Raw genomic sequence first — 12,982 nt, 5'->3', positions numbered from 1 at the left:
AGTGTGAAGGAACGAGGTCATCTCAACCAAGAAATTGATAAGTTTATTGAACAGTTTTTTCATATCGAAAGTGTATATGAAAGTGAAAAGCGAAGCACTACATATAATGCTTGGAATAATATTTTTATAGATCTTTAACAATTGTAGAGACTTATGGTTGAGTTCTACAGTATCACATTTGAAGAATGTAAAGGATTTTTTAAGTTTGTTGTGAAGCTCAATGAGTGTGAAATCATCAAGGAAAAAAAGATAGAGAGAGTTTCTATCACTTTGATGAATCAAGCACTTGATCAATCGATCAAAAAGTCCAGCTCAAAGTACTTCAGTGTCCAATCGAAAAAGCATGTATGGTGGTTGGGCGCATTTGAGGTATGTAAACTATCGCTTTCTATATTAGTCTTTGAAATTGCTCGAAATGTGATAAATTTTATATCATATATCTTGCAAACCTGTGGTTTTAAATTATAGGTGAAGACTGATGCAGTACTTTATTAGGTATTTCATCAAACAGATAAACCATCAATTATCAAGAGTGAAGTCAAGGGATGCCGTCTTCATGTTCCAGGGAAGGGTGGTTTTCAAATTGAATGGCATATGGCAGGTGACCTAAAGACACTGAAGTGTATGTTCAATATAAGCAAAGGGGGTAACTCAAAATCTCATTGCTTGTACTGCAATGAACCAGCGCATGTCCTAGATTCCAAATGGTGGAAAAGAGCACCCAACAAAGATAAAGTAGACAAAAATTTCAAAGCACTAGTTCTTGAGATCCCATTATGCAATGTTCACATTTGTACATTGCATGCATTATGTAGGATCACTGAGAAACTTGTTTTCCTATATATTGGATTTGCATGGAAACTTCGCCCTGAGAGCAGAAGAAACGAGGCACTACAATCGTTAGAAGTAGTGGTATTAGAAATTGGTCTCCATGGAGGAGATGTACATATTACAAAGGATCTTTAAAAATCTACAAATGGAAAAGATGTTCCTATCAAGCCATCTATTGGTGGAGTAAAGTCTAGAAGATTTCTGTCTCATCCACAGAAAAAATAAATAAATGGCAGTAAAACAACATACGTATCAAGGATAAAGTATAACTTGTGGAGAAAAGTCCACAATGCTGTCAAAGATCATCAGGCAGATGGATTGGCAAGAGATGTCAAGGCAGAAGTGTGGAAATGCTTAGATAAACTTTTTATTTTTTGTGACCAAGCCACCTTTAGCAAAAATGATCAACAAGCATTTGAAGAAGTGGTAAAGAGTTTTGGAAAGGCAAAGAGGCTTGGACAACATGAAACATCACTCATTGCATGGTAAGAACAATATCCTATTTTTGTGCATGTTTTCTTTTAGCAAACAATCTTAGTTTTATATATTCTAATGCCCACTTGCCTATGTATGAAAATAGCATATAATCTACAATCACCTTTCTTTCTTTACGGATGCCCTGCAATTTGGTCCACACAGGGAATGGAGAAATCACACTACATGGCACGAAATGCATTCTTTAGAGATACACAACATTTTGGAGAAAAATAGAAAGCCAATAGTTTAAAAGAAGTGTTCTAGTGGTTCTATCAAGGAACATTACAAAGACTTCAAGCCAAGAAGAAAGAAGTTAACACATCACAAGTTAAGCTAGCTTTCAGGTTGGCTCAAAAGGAAAGAAGGAGGCAGATTTTGGAGAACTCAAATGTAGCACAAAAACATGCTCAGTGGAGACATTCAAAGATATTTGTAAACCACAATGGGTAGATAGAAGCTAAGAGCTAAACCTTGATCATCAATTGGTGTCATCAAATGTAACTTTTTTTTTTTTGGCAATGACCAAGACTTGGATCTTTCATTCATAAGAAGTCATTGTATGCAACCATTGAAATATTTGAAATGTACTACATATATTTCTATCTCAAAATGTACATTGTTTTTGTCACAAATACACATAAACATAACTAAGGCATTCTAAAATGACAGTGTTCTCACAATTCAACCTTACTTCTATTTTGTAAATATACAATGTCATACAGGCTATCCTTCCAATGGTTTTTCAAATTTGCTTGGAATCTTTCTTTTGACTTTGATTGGAGACATTTTTTTCTTGATCTGAGGAGCAACTGAACTCTTCTCATCTTGTGCAAGAGTTGTTGTGCTCGCAGTTTGCTCTTCAACTAATTTGTTGGGAAGGGTCATCAAAGAAGGCTCTCAATTCCTAATGAGCTTGTGAGGTTCATTCGTGCTTGGGTTTCCTGGAAGATTGTCTCATCCACCCCTTCATACATTTTGGCTTGCTCAAAACAGACAGACAATGCGTCTGAAGCATCAAATTTTTCCTGTAGCTCTAACAAAGGATCATCCTCAATCCTTACTTCCTTGTCAACCCTACAAAATTGTGCAATGAGGGGAATTGCATAATCTTCTCTCAAATTAAAAAGGCACTATTCATCATACAACAAGACATACTCTTTTCCCTCAATATTGAATGAGGAAAGAATGGGCACAGTGAGGTCAGAGCTCTCAACCTCCATGTCATCCACTATGACATCATCTCTTAGGGTCTCATTTTTTAAGGCCACTAGGTCCAATGCTGCAACTGCAAGCTCTTCCTCTGCCGAGTTGATCTTCTCTTCCACTTTTGGTAGATCTGACTTTTCCTATGTTTTTTCTTCCTCATCTCTATCCTTTGGATCCTCAACTAATCCATCAGCATAGTGTACATACATGGCAAATGCAAGTGCCTCTTCAAGTATCCTACAATTGCCCTTGTGTACAGTGCATATTCCCTTGTGGCAGTCTTCAAAACTGTCAAACACCTTGTGCATTTGATACCTCATCCTATCATTTGTAGCAATGTCTTTGACATGTACAAAAGTCTTGCTGTTGACAACGTTTAATCCTTTAATTGTAAGCTTGTGGAAGGATTCATACATCTCTCCAAGAAAATCCTTATGCTGTGTCAGAAGAGACTGCAAATCCAGCTCCTTATTGAACATATCATGGTATTTGTGATAGTAGATTTGGCATTCTGACTTCTGTAGGAATTCAAAGAGCTGCAGTTGGGGTGACTTCTTTTCCTCCTTTTCCCTTACCAACTAATTGTCCATCTTTGTTTGAACCCTTGTCATTGGGCTTTCTTCTCTTCACTGCATCATACAAAATCAAAAAATGATTCTTACACACATATAGCTAAAAAGAAACAGAAGCACTCATGCAGAAATTCTTACCAAAAGATTCATCCTCCTTTATAGCATAAGCTGAGAGGTCAATGGTCTTCCTGACAAGTCTTGGTGCATCACCTGCATCACCTAGATGGTTAGCTCCTCCTCTTTGAAAGTTTGCAGAAAAATGTGATATGACGGTCTTTATAATTAAATAGAGTGAAATCGCGTTTTCTAGCAAAAAGTCCTACTGATGCAAAAACATTATGTCCAAAGAAAATTCAGGTGAATCTGCAAAATAGTTGTCTTGATCATTCAAAAGATGAAGCAGATGACTTCTACCTGATGCAGTAGAAATAGATAGATGAAGAAGACAATTGGAAAGGTAGATCAAGACTGTGGTGTATTTAAGTACCTGTAGCCTTTCTCTCCATGGCTCTTTGCACAAGTATAGGTAGGTGGGGATGATGATGGGAAAAAAGCAAGGTCTAACGTATTGCCTAGATGAAATTGAGGAAGAAGATCAAGATTCAAAACTGTTGAATGGATGGAGAAAAGTGAAGATAAGAGGAGATGGCAGCGATATCTATTCAAGTCATACTTGTCGGCCATACATGCCAAAACTGGTCTTCAAGGTACTATATTTAGAGTATCTAGTGATTGCATGCACCTATTTTTAGACCAAGTTGCTAGAATTAATCATTCTTATTGTCATCTCCATCTCTAGTTTCATCTTCCTCCCTACAGGCTCTAGGTCCTTCCCCTAGACCCACTACAGCTGGACTCAATACGGCTCTAGGTCCTTTTCCCATCCCCACTATAGCTCTATCTCAACCCATCAAGCTCACACCCATCAAACTGTTATCCACACTGACACACTACAGCTCAAGATACATCAAGCTGACAACCATCGGCACTCATCAAGCTCTTCTCAAGCTGATACACACTAATAAGGTTAGTACCTTTTTCTAAAAAAGGCGATATTCATGTTTATACAGGAAAACTACTCCAAATCACATTTTTTATCTAATTCTTGCACACCTAGCATATTTTGCTAATAAACGTGATATAGTGTGTTTCAATTGAAAAGAGCCTCAAATCGCGTTTTTTGGCAACAGAAGTTATTCTCTATGTGTTGTGTCACTGGCACCTAAGGAAAGGTGAGGTCTACACAATCACTAAGCAAGAAAACACTACTGCCCACAAATATAGCAGATTCCTAAGTGGTATATATGAGTACCTAGATTTGGTATGTTCATGGCTGGCCCTGGTGACTTGTCTATGGCTCTTGCACAGATGCAGTAAGGGGGGGGGTGTTGGGGGATGATGGGAGTAAGGGGGGGTTGTTGAAGGGATGATGGGAGTGGGGGGGGGGGGGGGATGATGGCTATGATGCAAGGTAAGGATGTGGTGTAGGGATGGAGGAAAGTGTAGATAAGGGGAAAGGGCACAGTTTTCAATGCATGACTGTCTTGTCAGCCACACCTATGGAAAATGGTCTTCTAGGTTCTTGTACATTTATTTCCTCATGATTGCTTGCACACATTTTGAGACAAAACCGCCTCTAAGTAGAGTTACCCTTTATTTCATGCCTATCTCTAGTTTCAGTTGCCTCCAACCTCACTACCTCACCAGCCAACCTCACTACCTCACCACCTCCAGCTCCAACCTCACTACCTCACCACCTCCATCACAGAGTCCCACTGCAGCTCCAACTCCAACCTCACCAGCTCCACCACCCACTGCAGCTCCAGCCACAACCACCCCAGCTCCATCTTACACCTCTCCAGCTCCAACTCCAACTCTACACACAAGCCCAGGTAAGCAATTGTTCTCCTATCATTGATTTATCTCATCTGTAATCTAGGGTTCAGGAGGATGGTGGAGTACAACTGATTGATTAGATTGGGCTTAAGCAAAATTTGCTCAAAAAATCGATTTGAGCTCTTTTTCTGTTTTTCTCCTCCATATCGCGTTTTCTAGCAAAAAGTCCTTCCTCTTGATGCAACAAGTTCAAGTAAATGCTAATAGCTACTAATGAAGTAGAATTAGATAGATCAAGACTGTGGCTTTTGCACAAGTATAGGTAGGTGGGGATAATGATGGGAGAAAACACATGCCAAAACTGGTCTTCAAGGTACTATATTTAGAGTATCTAGTGATTGCATGCACCTATTTTTAGACCAGGCTTTTTAGAGTATCATTCATTTTGTCCTCCCTACAAGCTTGTGCACAACTAGCATGTTTTGCTAAAATAAATGCGATATAGGGTGTTTTTATGGAAAAGAGCCTCAAATCGCGTTTTCTAGAAAAAAATGTTTTCCTCTATGGACCAAGTACTGGCACCTAAGAAAAGATGAGCTCTACACAATCACAGATCAAGAAAACACTAGTAACAAACAAATATAGCAAATTTCTAAGTGGTAGAATGAGTACCTGGATTTTTTATGTCCATGACTGGCCCTAGTGACTTGTCTGTTGCACTTCCATAGGTGCAGTAAGGGTGGGGGGGGGGGGGGTTGGGGTTGGGGGGATGATGAGAGGAAGGGGGGGGGAGATGATTGTGGGGGGAGGTGGGGGGGGATGATGATGGCAGTGATGCAGTTTATAACTGCTAGAGGGATGGAGGAAAGTGTAGATCATAACTGTAGATAAGAGGAAAGGGCATAGTTTCCAATGAATGTCACATCTGTCTTGTCAGCCACACGTGTGGAAAACGGTCTTCTAGGTTCTTGTGCATATATTTCCTCATCATTGTTTGCATAGATTTTGAGACAAATCCCCCTCTAAGTAGAGCTACCCTTCATTTCATCCCTATCTCTAGTTTCACTTGCCTCCAACCTCACCACCTCTAGCTCCAACCCCACTACCTCACCAGCTCCAACCTCACTACCTCACCACCTCCATCACAGAGTCCCACTGTAGCTCCAAATCCAACCTCCCTCACCAGCTCCACCACCAACTGCAGCTCTAGCCACAACCTCCCCAAGTCAGTCTCACACCTCCATAGCTCAAGCTCCAGCTATACACACAAGCCCAGGTAAGCTATCTATCAGAAGTCATTGTTTTTTCTTGTTAGTAAGGTGAAATGACCATTCCATAGCTTTCTCTCAAACACATTCTATGAGTTGTTTTTCTGAGCACATCTCATCTGCATTGTAAGGTTTAAGAGGATGGTAGAGTCCAAATTGATTGATTAGAGTAGGCTTCAGTATATTTGCTCAAAAATGCGATTTGAGCTTGTTCTTTGTTTTTCTCCCCCATATTGCGTTTTCTAGAAAACTTTTAGCATGCTGGGTGTTCCTAGAGTATGTCCAAAGATATTTGTTGAAAAACACGATTTGAGGCTTTTCTCTATCTTTCTACACCATATCGCATTTTCAAGCAAACTATTAGGTTGCTAATTTCCTTGTGATGTTTGGGTTTTTTTCCAACAGAAGAGCATTGTCAATATACTATGGCAAGAACCAAAGCAACAGCCCCAAAAGGAAAGGAAAAGGACCATACATTGTAAGGGCTGCCACAGCTCCTCCATCCAGGTCCAAATCTTCAAAGAAGGGGAAGCCTGTGCACATGCTAGCAAGGAACAGGAAGAAAAGAGTGAGCCAAAGCAGATCTATCCTGATGGAGATTAGGAAGGCTCAGAAAGCCAAAAGATATGCAGTACCCATGGCACCATTCTAGAGGCTAGTCAAGGCAGTATGCATGAACTGGCATGTGGACTTTAGATGGCAAAGGACTGCACTACTTGCTCTCCAAGAAGCTGCTGAAGAGTGGCTCATAGAGTTTTTCATGGACACCATGGTGGTAGCAGCACAGGGTCACTATCATGAAGAAAGACATCCAAACACTTGTCAGGGTCAGATATAGATATGACAAGATCCTTAATGCAGAGGATTGGGATGATTTGAAAGTGAGGGATATCTTGTTGATACCTCCAAAGAGTCCCTCAGGAAAGAATCAAAGAAATAGTGTCTATCTTGCAATCCCAGACATTAGTGAGGATGGTGCAAATTCAACAAAAGCTCCTACAACTTGGACCAAGGATCAAAGTAGCCATCCAGACTGTGAATGATGACCTGACCTGGGACTTGACAGAAGACTGCATCATGGCTTTAGCATAGAAAGAAAAACATGTGACTTGCACAATCATGCTTGTAGCTCTATAGTAAGTATATCTTTCTATGTCAATTGTGTTTATGTCTTTGTAGCATTCACTTTTTCATAAGCTAAGTGAAGTTATTTTTTGTAGTTTTTGGAAGAGTCAAATCCACCAGATCCTTCAACACTCTATGTATATAGTTGATCCAGCTATATCTTTCAAGCTGAAAGATAACAAGACATCAACCAAAAGCATTTCCAAGTGGTTTCGTTATTGTAATTTTGATGTGGTTGACATGATTCTCCTCCCATATTGCTCAAAGTATGTTCCCTGGCCTTTTCCACTACTACCCTCTGTTGTTAAAATCGTGATTGTATAAAATTAAATTTACACCCTCTTGGTCTAGTCCCCTCATGTTATTTGTTTCTCTTGCAGCAATCATTGGAGTTTGGTACATATAGATATACAGCAAAAGCTATGCTATACATTCAACTCCTTAAAGGGTACCCACCAGGATTTGGAATTGTAAGTCAGTCATTGCCTATGCTTTTTCTCTAAAACGAGATTTTCAAGTTTTCTCTTGAAAAGTTAGCCATATCGCATTTACTTGCAGAATTGTGAATTTTATAATTTGTTGCCCTTCATTCCCATTGCAGATGTCTCAAAAGACTAATGGATGCACTGGACCTTTGTGATCCAAAGTTAAAGACGTTAGATTCAACTCACCCAATGTCATTGCAGGTACAGTAATCATTGTCACTTATCTTTATCTCCCTCTTATTTTTGCACTCTTCATAGTCCAATATACATCTTAGCTTTCTATTTTTATAAAACAAACACCACAACAGGAGGATTCTTTTTCCTGTGGATGGAGGACTCTCATCAATGCCAAATATATGATTGACACATACTTTTCAGAGAAATAGCCTGAATTTGTGAGTGCTTGCATTGCATACTATTTGAGAAGTTCTAAATTTAATGCATTGATACAAAAATACTGAAAATATTCTTTGTTTTTATTGCAGATGAAAGAGGATACTTTTGGCACTGAATATGTACATAGCTTCAGAGCAAAGACAATTCTGAAGCTGCTAGAGCACTCTTTCCCTTGTCCAGCACTAAGCCAACCAGTCCATACAGGAGAGGGCTCAAAAGGCGCTGAGGATCTCCGAGTTGAACCAAAGGCTCAGATGTCCCAGGCACTAGTAATCTAGAAGACATTCTAGAAGGTGTAGGTGTTGATGAGCTGCTTGATCTTTTCCAAAAGCCCAAGCCTATGCACGAGGAGGCACGGACATCAAAGCAGCACAAGGCTGAGCCCGAGCCCATGGACGAGGAGGCGAGGACGCCAAAGCAGCAGGAGGAGTGGATGCAGGAGGAGGCAGTACCGACGAAGGATGTGTAGCAACAGGATCCACAGCAACAGGATGTAGAGGAGCTGGATCCACAGCAGGATGTACAGCAACAAGATCCACAGCAGCAGCATGTGCAAGATTCTCAGGAGTCTCCACTGCAAAAAAGTCAAGAGCGAGATTCTGAGCAATAATAGAAAAACAGATGATACTTGTAATCATTTTGTATTAATACATCAAATGTCAAATATATTTTTTTGGTTACAAGTAATACCTGAGTCAATAGCTTTTTATTATTTGAATTGTTCTATTTACAATGTCCTTGCATTGAATTTTGTTTTTGCTCCTTTGAAGTATTTGCAAAAATAAATTTTTAGCAATATGTAAATGTATTATGCAAATGTAAAGAGAACCAAATTAGGAGAAACACAGGGTGGTCAAATTAGGAGAAACACAAGGTGGAAACCAACTTACTTTCCTGTTGTTCAAAATGAATGAAAATTCTTTCTGGATATTGTTCTCGGTCTCCATAATAATGTCATTGCATAACTGATAGAGAGTGCAGCATTGTCTCACTGAGATGGATGTTAGAAGGATGTCATTCTCAATAACATTAATTTCAATTATTGGACCTGATGACCTTTCATCTTGGTCCATTGCCACAAGTTTTGTGCCTATCATCCTGCTGCATTTATAGTAAAAAGAGAAAATAAAGTTTTGCAAGGCAATCATGTACTTAATGTTGATGGAGTTATGAGCAACCTCACAATACACATTGTTGGCCACCATTCTATCCTAACCATTATCCAAAATTTTTGGAATTGAAGCTTCATCATACCCTTTTGCTTTGAAAGTCAACATGGTTTTACAAACTTTAACTGGATAATCCTGAAAAAGTTCTACAAAAACTGTAAGTGGCATGAAAATGTTGATTTTAACTTTCCTGGTAGCAATATTTGGTTTTAGGAAATGTCGTACTTCTGAAAATAGTTTGGCTCTATAGGATTCTGTGATGCTACGACTGGCCAATCAACTGTATTCCATGCCGGGAGATCTTGCTTTTTTAATAAACCGTGTGAGTTAGCATTGTCCATCAATTGATAAAAGTGATCATAAAAAAATATACCCAATTCAGCCAAGGTTGTTGATTTTCTACCTCGGTACTGTAGCTTCCCAATAGCACTATGTAAAGCATCAAAGAATCCCACTATGCACTCCAGTGGTTACCACTCTTTGTATGATGAGGGATATATATCTGAACGAAAACAAAGAGACTGCTGTCTGTCATTGAAAGAAACAAATATTTCATTTCAAGTATTTCATTACACAAATACACTTACAATTGGGTCTATAGTGTGGAAGATAAGCAGGATGATTCTGTAATACAAGTTCTCAGTGCGACGTGTTGTATCCGAACCTCTCTGATGCATCTTGTGCCTTCCTTTTTTACTCTAAAATCTTTCGCTCTGCCCTTCCAAGAAGCCAAAAAAGTGTTAGTTGATTGTTGCTTTATCTGCTTGTTGGGTTGCATTAGAACCCAATCTCCTTTCACCACTGCTATCCTTTTCCAGCTACCGTCCACATTCATAGTATTAGAAACTTCTACACATGAGATTAGTGAGGTAGGTCTTCGCTGCCAAAGAGATACTTTGTACATCCACATCTTCGCCAGGTAAAGTGATAGACCGCTTCCTAGTGGCACGACCAAAGTTTTTGGTTGCCATCTGAAATCCTTACTCTAATACCTGCGAAGTCAAAGCAACACATACTAAAATAGTAAGACATTAACAAAAATGAACGAAACTGAGGACAAGCGAATAAACGGGGAAAGGAGCTTATTGTCTTGAAAGTTTAAGAGCATCACAACAACATTGATACAACGAGGACTACTTGTTGAAGAGAGAATGGAATGGCTCATCGTGGTGAAAGTAGAGGAATGGCGTCGAAGAACAAGAGAAAGTGGATGGTTGTTTTGGGTCACCATGCGGGAAGGTTTCAAAATGGAGCTCTGTTTAGATTTTGGGTCCACATCTCTTGATACAACAGGCGAATTTCTACATTACATTGGCCTTCTCCTCAATGGTTGAGAGACATTTTTCCAAAACCCTAAAAGGCCCCAAAATGAGCTCCCTTTTTTCCTAATGACTGTAGATTCATATATTTGCATAGTCGCATGTTCTTTCATTATGTCAGTTTCCTCACTAGTGTGGAGTTCATCCCCATTAACAGTTTCAACTCTTAGATTCATAGCATACACCTTCCTACTCCCAGTTGAAGGTTGCACCTTTTAAGCTTATAGAAACCTCAATTTTAGTGAAAAAGTAGTTAAACTCTAAACATCATGATTGTTTTACATTTGTACATAGAGCAGTCTACAAGTTTCCACCTCACAAGTGTCACTGAGCAACTCAAATTCGTGCATTGGTGCCTCCTTAGTGAATTTCAAAATACTATTTGGCTACTCAAATAAGGAGCTAATGTATTGATCATTGGCCTACAATTGCTCCTTTCAACGAGGCTAGTGTTGCACCTTTAATCAAGACTTAGGCTAAGGCATTGAGAGAGAGGCAAGGGCAGACAGAAGTTTGAGATTGTAGGGAGGAGACTACTATGGGTAGTTAGGAATATTTTTTTCTAATGAGTTGCTATAGACAATTAGGAAACAAATATTTAAATTTTAAGGACGGAATTTTTATGGACGAATGTGATGCATCTAACCTTGGTCATTTTTATGGACAAATGTGATGCCTCTAGGTGCATGAAGGTATTTATATATTAATTGCGGAATATCTGGTGCCTAATAAAGACGACACATATTTATTTTCTTTTAAAAAGATTGTCCTCACACCCCCATTGAATTGTCGTGAGTAATGTATTGTGGCATATCTAGTATCTAAGATAAAGGAAACCTTGAGATGTGGAAAAGAAAAGGAAGTTGCCACTCATATATATATGTTCACGAATGACATCTGAGCTAAGTGCCACATCTACATGTTGTTGGTTATCTTGCTTACATGCACACATGTCAAAGCACACGGAGTGTTCATTTAATGGTTGCAAAGTTTTAAATAATTCATTAACTATTAAAACATCAAGTTTTGTAAACAGTCATGAGCGCTTTCACCTTCTTGTAGCTTCACTGGAGTTGAGTAGGCTCCCAATCTGCCTTTCAAGATGAAATCATTGTCCATCCCCATTTCCATTATTGTGCCATGTTGATGCTATCTACATTTTAGATCGTTCAAAGCCTTTTGCACTACAACAATCATAGATGTTCGCCCCATCATTTTGTGGTCCACAACATATTGAGCTACTTGCTAAAAGGATGCATCAAATTTGCACTCTTTGCTCATTGAGAAAACGACTTTAGGATCCTTCACCATTTCCCTTGTGATGGCCATAGGCTACCCTCTGCTTGAAGCTTGAATAGCTTGGATCTCAATTGTATCATCAAAGGTATGCATTGCTTCGAATTCGAAAACCTTGAAGGTAGTTTCAAGCATCACTTCCAATTCAGAATTCTCAAATGAAGGAGAGTAGTTTCAAAGGTCCACAGGCCCAAATTTTGGATATGTGGCATGCTCTTGGTCCCCAAGTTGCCAAGTGTCCTTGCTTCTTTTTTCCTTTGTCCATGGTTTTAATAAGTAAAAGATAGATAGATAGATAGATATATTCTCTCCAATTTGCTCGATAAAAATCTCATTTTTCTATATAGGAATTAGAGATCCTACTTCATTCTCCATATGCAAACTCACATTTTCTAGATAGCAACATACTTGGGCTACATACGAAATACAAGTCCATTAGAGATCCTACTTCATTCTCCATATGCAATCTCATTTCCTAGATAGCAACATACTTGGGCTACATAGGAAATAAACTAAAAATTCACGTTATTCTCCATATAAAAACTCACATTTACTACATAGCTCCATATAGACAACCACCCCTCTTTGTCAACGTTCCTCCCGACTCTCGAGCCGACGAATAACGTACGGTATGGTGTCACGAGCGCTCGCATTTTGCTTGGTGGTCCGACGAAGAACGAACGATACGGTGTCATGAGCACTCGCATTTTGCTTGACGACGAACTAACGGTACGGTATCTATGCACACCGTGCCACGTCCCACCAATCACAAATAAGGCTTCCGAAAAATAGGCCCAAAAAAAAGATTTTTGGGTTCCGAGAGACTACCCAAAGTCCGTTATAAGGAGGTTTTCTTGACAAGGTTTTCTGTTGTTCGTTGTGTATTCTGTACTTTAATTCGTTGTGTATTCTATGGAGATGGCGATGGCGATGGCGATGGAGATGAGGATTGTGGAGATGGCGATGGCGATGGAGATGAGGATTGTGGAGATGGAGATGGAG

This window comes from Dipteris shenzhenensis, chromosome 14 (assembly GCF_047967505.1).
Source record: "Dipteris shenzhenensis isolate YYH24624 ecotype China chromosome 14, Dip_SZ_1.0, whole genome shotgun sequence".
Taxonomy (NCBI): domain Eukaryota; kingdom Viridiplantae; phylum Streptophyta; class Polypodiopsida; order Gleicheniales; family Dipteridaceae; genus Dipteris; species Dipteris shenzhenensis.
The sequence above is the reverse complement of the archived record's forward strand: the minus strand, read 5'-3'. Positions refer to the sequence as shown.